Raw genomic sequence first — 12,795 nt, forward strand, 5'->3', positions numbered from 1 at the left:
AATATCTTATTTTTTTCATGAATTGAGATATATTTCCCCCCCAAATTTATGGAACATTGTATCATTTTCACATTTATTTCTGATGATACATCTACACAAATCATACTGATTCCTGGATTCTATTTGCTCTGTTTGTCTATGTCAGTTCATTACTGTTGTAATTGCAATGGCTTCAGCTAAATTAATAGCGTTTAGGGTGCATTTTCCTTGGCTTCTCATACCTGTGTTCCTTTTAATTGATTTTGATCACTGTGGGCATTTGTTTTCCCATGTAAAGCTTAGGGTCCCTTTATATAACTGCATATTTTTTTCATTTTTCTTTACACTTATAAATTAAATTTATTATTTAAATATATACTTAAATTATTTTGGAGAAATTGTCATCTTTTCACTATTAATATTTTTCATCATTGAATGAAAATGATATGTCTGCATCTATATAGTTATTCATGTCTGTTCTTTAATTGGATTTTTATAACATGCATAAAGGGTATTATTTATTTTTGTTAGGTGAATTTATGTATTTATGCATTATGTTATGATTGATTATTTTTATATTGAAATTCATAAATTCTTCTTGGATCCAACAACCTTTCCTCTTTCTATTTGTAATAATTTGTTTCCATTTGTATAATAGAATTTAAATTTTTTGAGACTTCATCCATGTGTGGCTTTGAATCATATCATATTTTCATAAATGTCACAGTAATCCTTGAATTCTCATTTACATGGGCCTCAGAATTCTCATTCTTTGTAACTTACTTACACAGAAAGTTTCTTGAGAGCAAAATTTCAGTACTGAGTCTGTTGTTATTTTTTTCTATGAAAACCTTGAACTTTTTCCTGTTTTGTTATATACACTGGTTTATTTTATATATTCTACATATAAATGGTAAAATACAGTATTTGTCTTTGTCTGACTTATTTCACTAAGTGTAATAGTCTCTAACTCCATCCTTATTGCTGCAAATGGCTATATTTAATTCTTTTTTATGGTCGAGTAATATTCCATTACATATGTATACCACATATTCTTTATCCATTCTTTTGTTAATAGATTCTTTATTCTTCCTTTACCTGGATATTTGTTTCCTTCTTCTGGCTTGGGACAGAAACATTGCATTTTTGTTCAGAGTAGTAATTATTGTTATAGTGAACAATGCAGAATTTGGAAAATGTTACAAGCTTCCATATCTTAACATTGAAGTGCAAATATACAATATAATAGCAAGATATCAGAGAATTTTCCTCTTCCCAGTGTGTAGCATCTTTCCTTTCAGGGAATTACTCTCTTGCCTGTTATGTCATCCTGGTAAGGCATTTCCAGGTTTTAGAGGGAATGATAACCAAGATTAGACCAATTATAATTTCTCATTCTCCTCAGTGTTTGTCAAAGAATTATGCATGTAATGTAAACAGTGCCAATGAGATAGACTCTCAAATATTAATTTTAAGAAACAAAGAATGAGGATGAAAAAAAAAAAAAATCTAAACCTGCTAAACTATGAGATGTAGTGTTGAGGCCTGTGATGGCTCTCTCACCTATGTGAATGGTGGGAGCTCATTGTAGAACTCATAAAAGGAGCCCTACACAGTTGGAAGCAAAGCTAAGTAAGTAGGAGAAGAGAGGCCTGAATTCATTTTCTCTCTTCAGATTCTCAAACTAGTCACTATATTTTCTTTTCTTAGAATTTGTCTGAGAGGTAAGGTATCATTTGTCATCAAAAGTTTCCTAATACTTAATCTGATACTTAGGAATAGGCGAACTAAAATGGACTAGAATGGTGAATTTAACTCAGATGACCATTATATCTACTACTATGGACAGGAATCCCTCAGAAGAAATGGAGCAGCCATCGTGGTCAATAAAAGACTCAAAAATGCAGTACTTGGATGCAATCTCAAAAACAGAATAATCTCTGTTCGTTTCCAAGACAAACCATTCAATGTCACAGCAATCCAAGTCTATGCCCCAATCAGTGATGCTGAAGAAGTTGAAGTTGAACGGTTCTAAGTACAAGACCTTTCAGAACTAATACCCAAAAAAGATGTCCTTTACATTGTAGGGGACTGGAATGCAAAAGTAGGAAGTCAAGAAACACCAGAGTAACAGGCAAATTTGGCCTTGGAATGTGGAATGAAGCAGGGCAACAACTAATAGAGTTTTCCAAGAAATGCACTGGTCATAGCAAACACCCTCTTCCAACAACACAAGAGAAGACTCTACACATGGACATCACCAGACAGTCAACACCGAAATCGGATTGATTATATTCTCTGCAGCCAAAGATGGGGAAGCTCTATACAGTCAACAAAAACGAGACCAGGTGCTGACTGTGGCTCAGATCATTACCAAATTCAGACTCAAATTGAAGAAAGTAGGGAAAACCACTAGACCATTCAGGTATGACCTAAATCAAATCCCTTATGATTATACACTGGAAGTGAGAAATAGATTTAAGGGCCTACATCTGATAGATAGAGTGCCTGATGAACTATGGACTGAGGTTCGTGACATTGTACAGGAGACAGGGATCAAGACCATCCCCATGGAAAAGAAATGCAATAAAGCAAAATGACTGTCTGGGAGGCCTTACAAATAGCTGTGAAAAGAAGAGAGGTGAAAAGCAAAGGAGAAAATGAAAGATATAAGAATCTGAATGCATAGTTCCAAAGAATAGCAAGAAGAGATAAGAAAGCCTTCTTCAGCGATCAATGCAAAGATATAGAAGATAACAACAGAATGGGAAAGACTAGAGATTTCTTCAAGAAAATTAGAGATACCAAGGGGAATATTTCATGCAAAGATGGGCTCAATCAAGGACAGAAATGGTATGGACTTAACAGAAGCAGAAGATATTAAGAAGAGGTGGCAAGAATACACAGAAGAACTGTACAAAAAAGATCTTCACGACCCAGATATTCATGATGGTGTGATCACTCATCTGGAGCCAGGCATCCTGGAATGTGAAGTCAAGTGTGCCTTAGAAAGCATCACTACGAACAAAGCTAGTGGAGGTGATGAAATGCCAGTTGAGCTGTTTCAAATCCTGAAAGATGATGCTGTGAAAGTGTTGCACTCAATATGCCAGCAAATTTGGAAAACTCAGCAGTGGGCACAGGGCTGGAAAAGGTCAGTTTTCATTCCAATTCCAAAGAAAGGCAGTGCCAAAGAATGCTCAAACTACCGCACAGTTGCACTCATCTTACATGCTAGTAAAGTAATGCTCAAAATTCTCCAAGCCAGGCTTCAGCAATACACGAACTGTGAACTTCCTGATGTTCAAGCTGGTTTTCAAAAAGGCAGAGGAACCAGAAATCAAATTGCCAACATTTGCTGGATCACTGAAAAAGCAAGAGAGTTCCAGAAAAACATCTCTTTCTGCTTTATTGACTATGCCAAAGCCTTTGACTGTGTGGATCACAATAAACTGTGGAAAATTCTGAAAGAGATGGGAATACCAGACCACCTGACCTGTCTCCTGAGAAATCTGTATGCAGGTCGGGAAGCAACAGTTAGAATGGGACATGGAACAACAGACTGGTTCCAAATAGGAAATTATGTATGTCAAGGCTATATATTGTCACCCTGCTTATTTAACTTATATGCAGAGTACATCATGAGAAACGCTGGACTGGAAGAAACACAAGCTGGAATCAAGATTGCCGGGAGAAATATCAATAACCTCATATATGCAGATGACACCACCCTTATGGCACAAAGTGAAGAGGAACTAAAAACCCTCTTGATGAAAGTGAAAGTGGAGAGTGAAAAAGTTGGCTTAATGCTCAACATTAAGAAAATGAAGATCATGGCATCTGGTCCCATCACTTAATGGGAAATAGATGGGGAAACAGTAGAAACAGCGTCAGACTTTATTTTGGGGGGCTCCAAAATCACTGCAGATGGTGATTGCAGCCATGAAATTAAAAGACGCTTACTCCTTTGAAGAAAAGTTATAACCAATCTAGATAGTATATTGGAAAGCAGAGACATTACTTTGCCGACTAAGGTCTGTCTAGTCAAGGCTATTTTTTTCCTGTGGTCATATATGGATGTGAGAGTTGGACTGTGAAGAAAGCTGAGCTCAAAGAATTGATGCTTTTGAAATGTGGTGTTGGAGAAGACTCTTGAGAATCCCTTGGACTGCAAGGAGATTCAACCAGTCCATTCTGAAGGAGATCATTCCTGGGATTTCTTTGGAAGAAATGATGCTAAAGCTGAAACTCCAGTACTTTGGACACCTCATGCTAAGAGTTGACTCATTGGAAAAGACTCTGATGCTGGGAGGGATTGGAGGCAGGAGGAGAAGGGGATGACAGAGGATGAGATGGCTGGATGGCATCATGGACTCGATGGACGTGAGTCTGAGTGAACTCCGGGTGTTGGTGATGGACAGGGAGGCCTGGCATGCTGCGATTCATGGGGTCGCAAAGAGTTGGACATGACTGATTGACTGAACTGAACTAAATCTGATACTTGAAGTCGAGTGTTATATCTGACAGGCTCTAAAGTATGAAATTTTTGGTGGTGTCATAAGGATGGGAATATTTTAATACCTTCACTAATAAATGGGGATTTGGCAATTCTTATTTGGTAATAATATCCCTGGTTAAATTATCTGTGTGTGTGTGTGTGTGTGTGTGTGTGTGTGTGTGCTGGAGGAAGACATATATTGTATGCCTAAAGAGATTTGAAGTTAAAGATCTAAATAGGAAAATATCAGACTGTAGAATTATGTTCACTCTTCTTTGTGACCTTGAATACTGTCTTGAGAGAATTAGGGACAAAACTTTACTGAGAAGCACAAACCTTGAAGGATCATTCAGACCATTGTGAGAACTTTGGCTTTTGCTTTGAGTGAAATGGGGAGCCACTGAATGGCTCTAAAAAATAGAATAAGATGATCTGAATAATATTTCTAAAGGCTCACTCTGGCTTTTGAGTCGACAATAGACTTAGAAATAAAAGGAAAGACCAATGAAAAATCTATAATAATTCCCCAGCTGAGGAATGGTGGTAGTTAGTAGCTTTGGATATAGCAAGAAATGGTCAGAGTTTTAGATAACATGTGTCTGTCAAGATATGCTGACTATGAAAGATGACTAGCCAATGGACAATCACATACTGATTATCCACAGAAACTGAGTGACAGATAACCTAACATACCTATGAATACCGATGCCTGCCAACACCGTGAAGATTCCTGCATGCCCTTTTCAACTCACTAGGTGAGTACAGTACCAGGTTGAGATATATGAGAGCCTTTACTCTCTAGAGGGCCAAATACTTAAATAAATTTCTCCAGGTTCCACTGAATATGATTTCCTATTGTCATTCCAGCCAATAAAGGTACAAATGTTCAGTGATGCTGCTCTATTAAAGCTATATATTATAAATACAGACAAAAAGAGCTGACAGATATGTTGTGACTGTTTATTAATGTATCCATTTAAATCTAAACATTTTTGATGTGTTAAGGTGGTATTCTGTTGTTTAAACAGAATTTAAATGTTTATATATGTGCACTTTTCAATCTACTACAGAGATAATCTATTAAAAGAAAATTTTCTTTTAGCCATAGAGGATTGTATATTGCCCTCTTGAGAATTGTATTATCACACTCATTAAGTGGTGTACCTGAGAAGAATAAGAGTGCTAATTATGTTTATAATGAATAATAATAATATATAAATAAAATGGGTTGATGTCACATTAATAAATAATAAGAACATTAAAAAAGGTTTACACTAAGCTTATTATAGCAAGTATTGTTAATTTACACCAACATTTTAATTTTCACCTGTAATCTAGTGAGAAAGATATCTGTGATGTGAAGCTAGATACAGAGAGGGAGTCAGACAATATTTTATTTCTTTTATTTAAAAATTATTCTGGATTTATGTATTTTAATGAAGAAAATTATTGATTAAAAACCTGTTGGCTGAAATGTTTTTCCATATTACAATCAAACTAATAATTTGCATTTTCCTAGAGTAAGCAGTTTTGAAAGCTAAGCTATTTTATTCTGTATACTACTAATTTTTAGCAAGCAACTTATATAAAACATGGCAAATATTAGATACCATCAAAACCTCACTGGGAGTTCTCAAAAACTGATAAACTGATTCTCAAACTGATAAGAAAGTATGAAGAGCTGAGAAAACCCAAAATATTTCAGAAAAAGAAGAGCACATTTAAAGGGTGTAAGCTGCCTGATTTCAAGATTTACCATAAAACTACAGTAATTAAGATAGTGTACTGCTGCTGCTGCTGCTAAGCCGCTTCAGTCATGTCCGACTCTGTGCGACCCCATAGACGGCAGCCCACCACTCCCCCGTCCCTGGGATTCTCCAGGCAAGAACACTGGAGTGAGTTGCCATTTCCTTCTCCAACGCATGAAAGTGAAAAGTGAAAGTGAAGTCCCTCAGTCGTGCCCGACTCTTAGCGACCCCATGGACTGCAGCCCACCAGGCTCCTCCACCCATGGGGTTTTCTAGGCAAGACTACTGGAGTGGGGTGCCATTGCCTTCTCTGAAGATAGAGAAGTACTATTACTTAAGAATTAGATGTTTATATTGGTGGCATGAAATAGAGAGTTCAGAAATATTCTTGCACATATATGATCACAGTTTTGACAAAGGTACCAGAGAAATTCAGTGGGAGAAATGATAGTCCTAAAAAAAGTGATGACAGGAAAGTTGAATATTCACATGGGGAGAAAAATTGAACCTAAAAACTCAATTTACACATTTATAACACTTAATTCAGGGCTTTCCAGGTGGTGCAGTCGTAAACAATTTGCCTGCCAATACAGGGGATGCAGCAGACATGGGTTTGATCCCTGGGTCAGGAAGATCTCCTGGAGTAGAAAATGATAACCCACTCCAGTATTCTTGCCTGGAAAACTCCATGAACAGAGGTGCCTGGTGGATTACAAGTCCAAGGGGTTGCAAAGAGTCAGACATGACTGAGCATACACAGCACGGATACCAAAATGAGAGTTGACCAGTGACCTAAATGTGAAAAATAAAACTGTAAAGCTTCTAGTAGAGAAGAAAGAAAGAAATCTTGTGACCATGGGTTAGGCAAATACTTCTTAGACTGGACCAAAAAAAAAAAAAAAAATCATGAATTATAAAGTTAAAAAAATCATGGGACTGTATCAAAGTCAAAATTATGATGCTTTTCAATTGTCATTGTAAGAAAATAAAAAGGCAAGTCATAAAATGGAAGGAGATATTTTCAAAACATTTCTGATGAAGGTCTTGTGTATAGATTATATAATAAACACTTATAATTCAATAATAAGAACACAGTCTAATAGTTAATGATGAAAAGATTATGTTGTTGCTATTATTGTTTTGAAAGTATTTTCTTCCATTCTATGGCTTTCCTTATGACTTATCTACTGCTGTGCACTGAATTACCCAAGACTTAGCAACCAAAACCAAGAAACATCTGTAAGCCCAAAATCTGAAAGAGTTAGATTTTCCTACCTCAGAATTTCTCATAAGATTGCAGTCAAAGTGTAGATGAAGGCTTAAGTCATTTTCAGACTCAACTGGGAGTGAATTATCTTCCGAATTCTTTCTCACAGAGGCTGAAAAACCTCAGATCTGCTTGCAGCCTCAGTACATGGACCTCTTTCCACAGAGCTACCTCAAAAGAAGGCAGGTGAGTGCCCCAGGCAGAAACCTTTTAATAATGTAATCTCAGAGCAATATTCCGTCACTTCTGTCTTACTCTATTCATTAGAAGTGAATCAGTGAATTTAGGGCATATGCAAAGTGATGATGTTACATAAGGGTGTGACTACCAAGAGGCAAAGAATGTTTGGGGCCATCATAGAGAAACCAACTGCAATATACCCCCGGACCTCTTCCTGCATACAAAATGCTCATAATTTTGGTTTTGTTTACTTGTTTTTTGATAGACAGTTTTCTTTTAAATTGAGGTATAATTGACATATAACATTATATTTGTTTTGGGTATACAACAGTATACCCAGTATGATTCAGTATTTGTCTATATTGTAAAATGGCCACAAGTTCATTTACCATCCATCACATGTATAGTTAGAAAAATCATTTTTTTGTTGTTGCTGACAACTTTTAAGATATATTCGTTTGCTGCTGCTGCTGCTGCTAAGTCGCTTCAGTCATGTCCGACTCTGTGCAACCCCATAGACGGCAGCTCACCAGACTCCCCCATCCCTGGGATTCTCCAGGCGAGAGCACTGGAGGGGGTTGCCATTTCCTTCTCCAATGCATGAAAGTGAAAAGTGAAAGTGAAGTCCCTCAGTCGTGTCCGACTCTGTGTGACTCCATGGACTGCAGCCCACCAGGCTCCTTCGTCCATGGGATTTTCCAGGCAAGAGCACTGCAGTGGGGTGCCATTGCCTTCTCCAATATATTCGCTTAGCAACTTTCAAATATGCAATACAATATTATTAATATCCCCATGACTTATTCATTTTATAACTGAAAGTTTGTATCTTTTGACCTCCTTCACCCATTTCACCCATTCCTTACCCCTGCTAACTCTGGTAACCACCAGTTTTTCCCTTGTATCTATGGGCTTAGCCTTCATTTATTTACTTGTTTATTTATTTTTTTGTTTGTGTCTATTTGCGACCCCGTGACCTGTAGCCCACCAGTCTTCTTGGTCAGATTTTCCAGGCAAGAACACTGCTGTGGGTGGCCATTCCCTTCTCCAGGGGATCGTTCTTATGCAGGGATCAAACTCAGGTCTCCTGCATTGCAGGCAAATTCTTTATGGTTTGAGCCACTAGGGAAGCCCTATTACAATATAAGAAATATCAAATGTTTTTTTTCTTTCTCTGTTAGACATTTCACTTTGGATAATGCCTTCAAAAGGGCAAATTTTCATTCTTTTATGATTGAATAATATTTCATTATATATAAATTCACCACAGCTTGTTTATCCATTATTCTACAGATGTACACTGAGGTTGCTTCCATATCTTGGTTATGATAAGTGTTGCTGCAATGACCATGGGGTGCATATGGCTTTTTGAATCTGTGTTTTTCTATTATTTCAGATAAATATGCAGAAGTAGAATTGCTGGTAAATATGGTAATTCTAGTTTTAATTATTGTGGAATCTCATACCATTTTCCATAGTGACTGTAGCAATTTGCATTTCTACCAACAAGACACAGGGTACTTTTCTCCACATCCTTGCCTACATTTGTTATTTCTTAACTTTCTGATTACAGTTACTCTAAGAGGTATGAAGTTATAACTCACTATATTGATTTGCATTCGCTGAACATCTTATCCTGTACCTGTTTGTCATTTGCATGTGTTCTTTAGATCATCTGTATGTTAGGTCCATGAATCAAGGCAAATTTGAAATGATCAAACAGGAGATGGCAAGAGTGAACATCAATGTTTTAGGAATCAGTGAACTAAAATGGACTGGAATGGGTGAATTTAACTCAGATGACCACTATATCTACTATAGTGGGCAAGATCCCTTAACAGTGATGGAGTAGCCATCATAGTCAATGAGAGTCTGAAATGCAGTTTTGGATGCAATCTCAAAAATGAAAGAATGATCTCAGTTCATTTCCAAGGCAAACCATTCAAAATCATAGTAATCCAAGTCTACGCCCCAACCAGTAATGCAGAAGAAGCCGAAGTTGAACAGTTTTACAAAGACCTATAAGAACTTCTAGAATTAATACCCCAAAAAGATGTTTGGGTTATAGGGAACTGGAATGCAAAAGTAGGATGTAAAGAGATACCTGGAGTAACAGGCAAATTTGGCCTTGAAGTACTGAATGAAGCAGGGCAAAGGCTAATTGAGTTTTGCCAAGAGAACACACTGGTCATAGCAAATTCCCTCTTCCAACAACACAAGAGAAGATTCTACACATGGACATCACCAGATGGTCAATACCAAAATCAGATTGTTTATATTCTTATCAGCCAAAGATGGAGAAGCTCTATACAGTCAGCAAAAACAAGAATGGGTGCTGACTGTGGCTCAGATCATGAACTCCTTATTGCAAAATTCAGACTTAAATTGAAGAAAGTAGAGAAAACCACTAGACCATTCAGGTATGACCTAGATCAAATCCCTAGTGATTATACAGAGGAAGTGAGAAATAGATACAAGGGATTAGATCATACAGAATGCCTGAAGCACTATGGACAGAGGTTTGTGACATTGTACAGGAGGCAGGGATCAAGACCATTCCCAAGAAAAAGAATTTCAAAAAGGCAAAATGATTGTCTGAGGAGGCCTACAAATAACTGCAAAGAAGAGAAACAAAAAGCAAAGGAAAAAAAAAGAAAGATATACACATTTGAATGCAGAGTTCTAAAGAATAGCAAGGAGAGATAAGAAAGTCTTTGTCAGTGATCAATGCAAAGGAATAGAGGACAACAATAGAATGGAAAAGACTAGAGATCTCTTCAAGAAAATTAGATAAACCAAAGGAATATGTCATACAAAGATGGGCACAATAAAAGACAGAAATGTTATGGACCTAACAGAAGCAGAAGATATTAAGAAGAGGTGGCAAGAATACACAGAAGAACTGTACAAAAAAACATCTTCACAACCCAGATAATCATGATGGTGTGATCACTCACCTAAAGCCAGACATTTTGGAATGCAAAGTCAAGTGGGCTTTAGGAAGCATCACTACAAACAAAGCTAGTGGAGGTGATGGAATTCCAGTTGAGCTATTTCAAATCCTGAAAGATGATGCTGTGAAAGTACTGCACTCCATATTTCAGCAAATTTGGAAAGCTCGATAGTGGCCACAGGACTGAAAGAGGTCAATTTTCATTCCAATCCCAGAGAAGAGCAATGCTGAAGAATGCTCACCTACTACACAATTGCTCTCATCTCACATACTAGTAAAGTAATGCTCAAAATTCTTCAGATTACACTTCAACGTGAACCGTGAACTTTCAGTTGTTCAAGCTGGATTTAGAAAAAGCAGAGGAACGGAGATCAAATTGTCAACATCCACTGGATCATGGAAAAAGCAAGAGAGTTCCAGAAAAACATCTACTTCTGCTTTATTGACTTTGCCAAAGCATTTGACTCTATGGATCACAACAAATTGTGGGCAAATTCTGAAAGATGGGAATATCAGACCAACTGACCTGCCTCTTGAGAAACCTGTATGTAGGTCAAGAAGCAACAGTTAGAACTGGACATGGAACAATAGACAGGTTCCAAATACAGCACATCAAGGCTGTATATTGTCACCCTGCTTATTTAACTTATACACAGAGTGCATCTCAAGAAACATTGGGCTTGATGAAGAACAGGCTGGAATCAAGATTGCCAGGAGAAAAATCAATACCCTCAGATATGCAGATGACACCACCCTTATGGCAGAAATTGAAGAAGAACTAAAGAGCCTCTTGATAAAAATGAAAGAGGAGAGTGAAAGCTGAATTAAAATTCAACATTTGGAAAACAAAGGCATCTGGTCCCATCACTTTATGGGAAATAGATGGGGAAACTGGCTGACTTTATTTTTTGGGCTCCAAAATCACTGTAGATGGTGACTGCAGCCATGAAATTAAAAGATGCTTGCTTCTCAGAAGAAGAGTTATGACCAACCTAGACAGCATGTTGAAAGGAAGAGACATTACTTTACCAACAAAGGTCCATCTAGTCAAAGGTATTGTTTTTCCAGTAATCACGTATGGATGTGAGAAATGGACTTTAAAGAAAGCTGAGTGCCGAAGAATTGATGCTTTTGAACTGTGGTGTTCGAGAAAACTCCTGAGAGTCCCTTCGATTGCAAGATGATTCAACCAGTCCATCCTAAAGGAAATAAATCCTGAACATTCATTGCAAGGACTGATGCTGAAGCTGAAACTCCAATACTTTGGCCACCTGATGCGAAGAACTGACTTATTTGAAAAGACCCCGATGCTGGGAAAGATTGAAGATGGGAGGAGAAGGGGATGACAGAGGATGAGATGGTTGACAGATGATGAGATGAGATGAGATCACTGACTCAATGGACATGAGTTTGAGTAAACTCTGGGAATTGGTGATGGATACGGAAGCCTGGCGTGCTGCAACATGGCATCACAAAGAGTTGGACAAAACTCAGCAACTGAACTGATACTCATGACTTCTTTGGAAAAATATTAAGTTCCTTGGCCCTTTTAAAATTGGATTGTTTTTTCTTTTTCTAATGAGTTGTTCGAGTCTATACATATATTTCAGATACTAACCTCTTATCAGCTATATGACTGCAAGATTTTCTCCCATTCAGTAAGTTGCCTTTTCATTTTGTTGATGATTTCCTTCATTGTGCGGAAGCTTTTCAGTTTTATGAAGTCCCACTTGTTTATTTTTGCTTTTTTTGCCTTTGCCTTTGGTATCATATAATGCTCATATGATTTTTATCCTTCATTTTGTTCATATGGTATATTACATTGATTGGTTTGCAAACGTTGAAGCATTGTTGCATCCATGGACTAAATTTCACTTTATCATTGTCTATGATCCTTTCAATGTATTGATATTTTTGCTAATAATTTGTTGAAGATTTTTGCATTTATCAGGGATAGTGGCTTGACTTTTTTGTTTAAACAAGATGTGTTATGATTGTGCTTTTAAGTTCACTATACTCTCAGTCATAAGCTAGTTTAATGAAACCCTTATAACTCAGTTAAAGAAGTGGTTTGAATAGAATGTTTTAAATCATTCCTTTATTCTTAAAATGTATTTGTATTAACACATACAAGTATTTGCTTTCAAAGAAAAATGTCTTTTAATTTTGCCAA

Source organism: Capricornis sumatraensis, chromosome 3 (assembly GCF_032405125.1).
Source record: "Capricornis sumatraensis isolate serow.1 chromosome 3, serow.2, whole genome shotgun sequence".
In the NCBI taxonomy this organism is placed as follows: domain Eukaryota; kingdom Metazoa; phylum Chordata; class Mammalia; order Artiodactyla; family Bovidae; genus Capricornis; species Capricornis sumatraensis.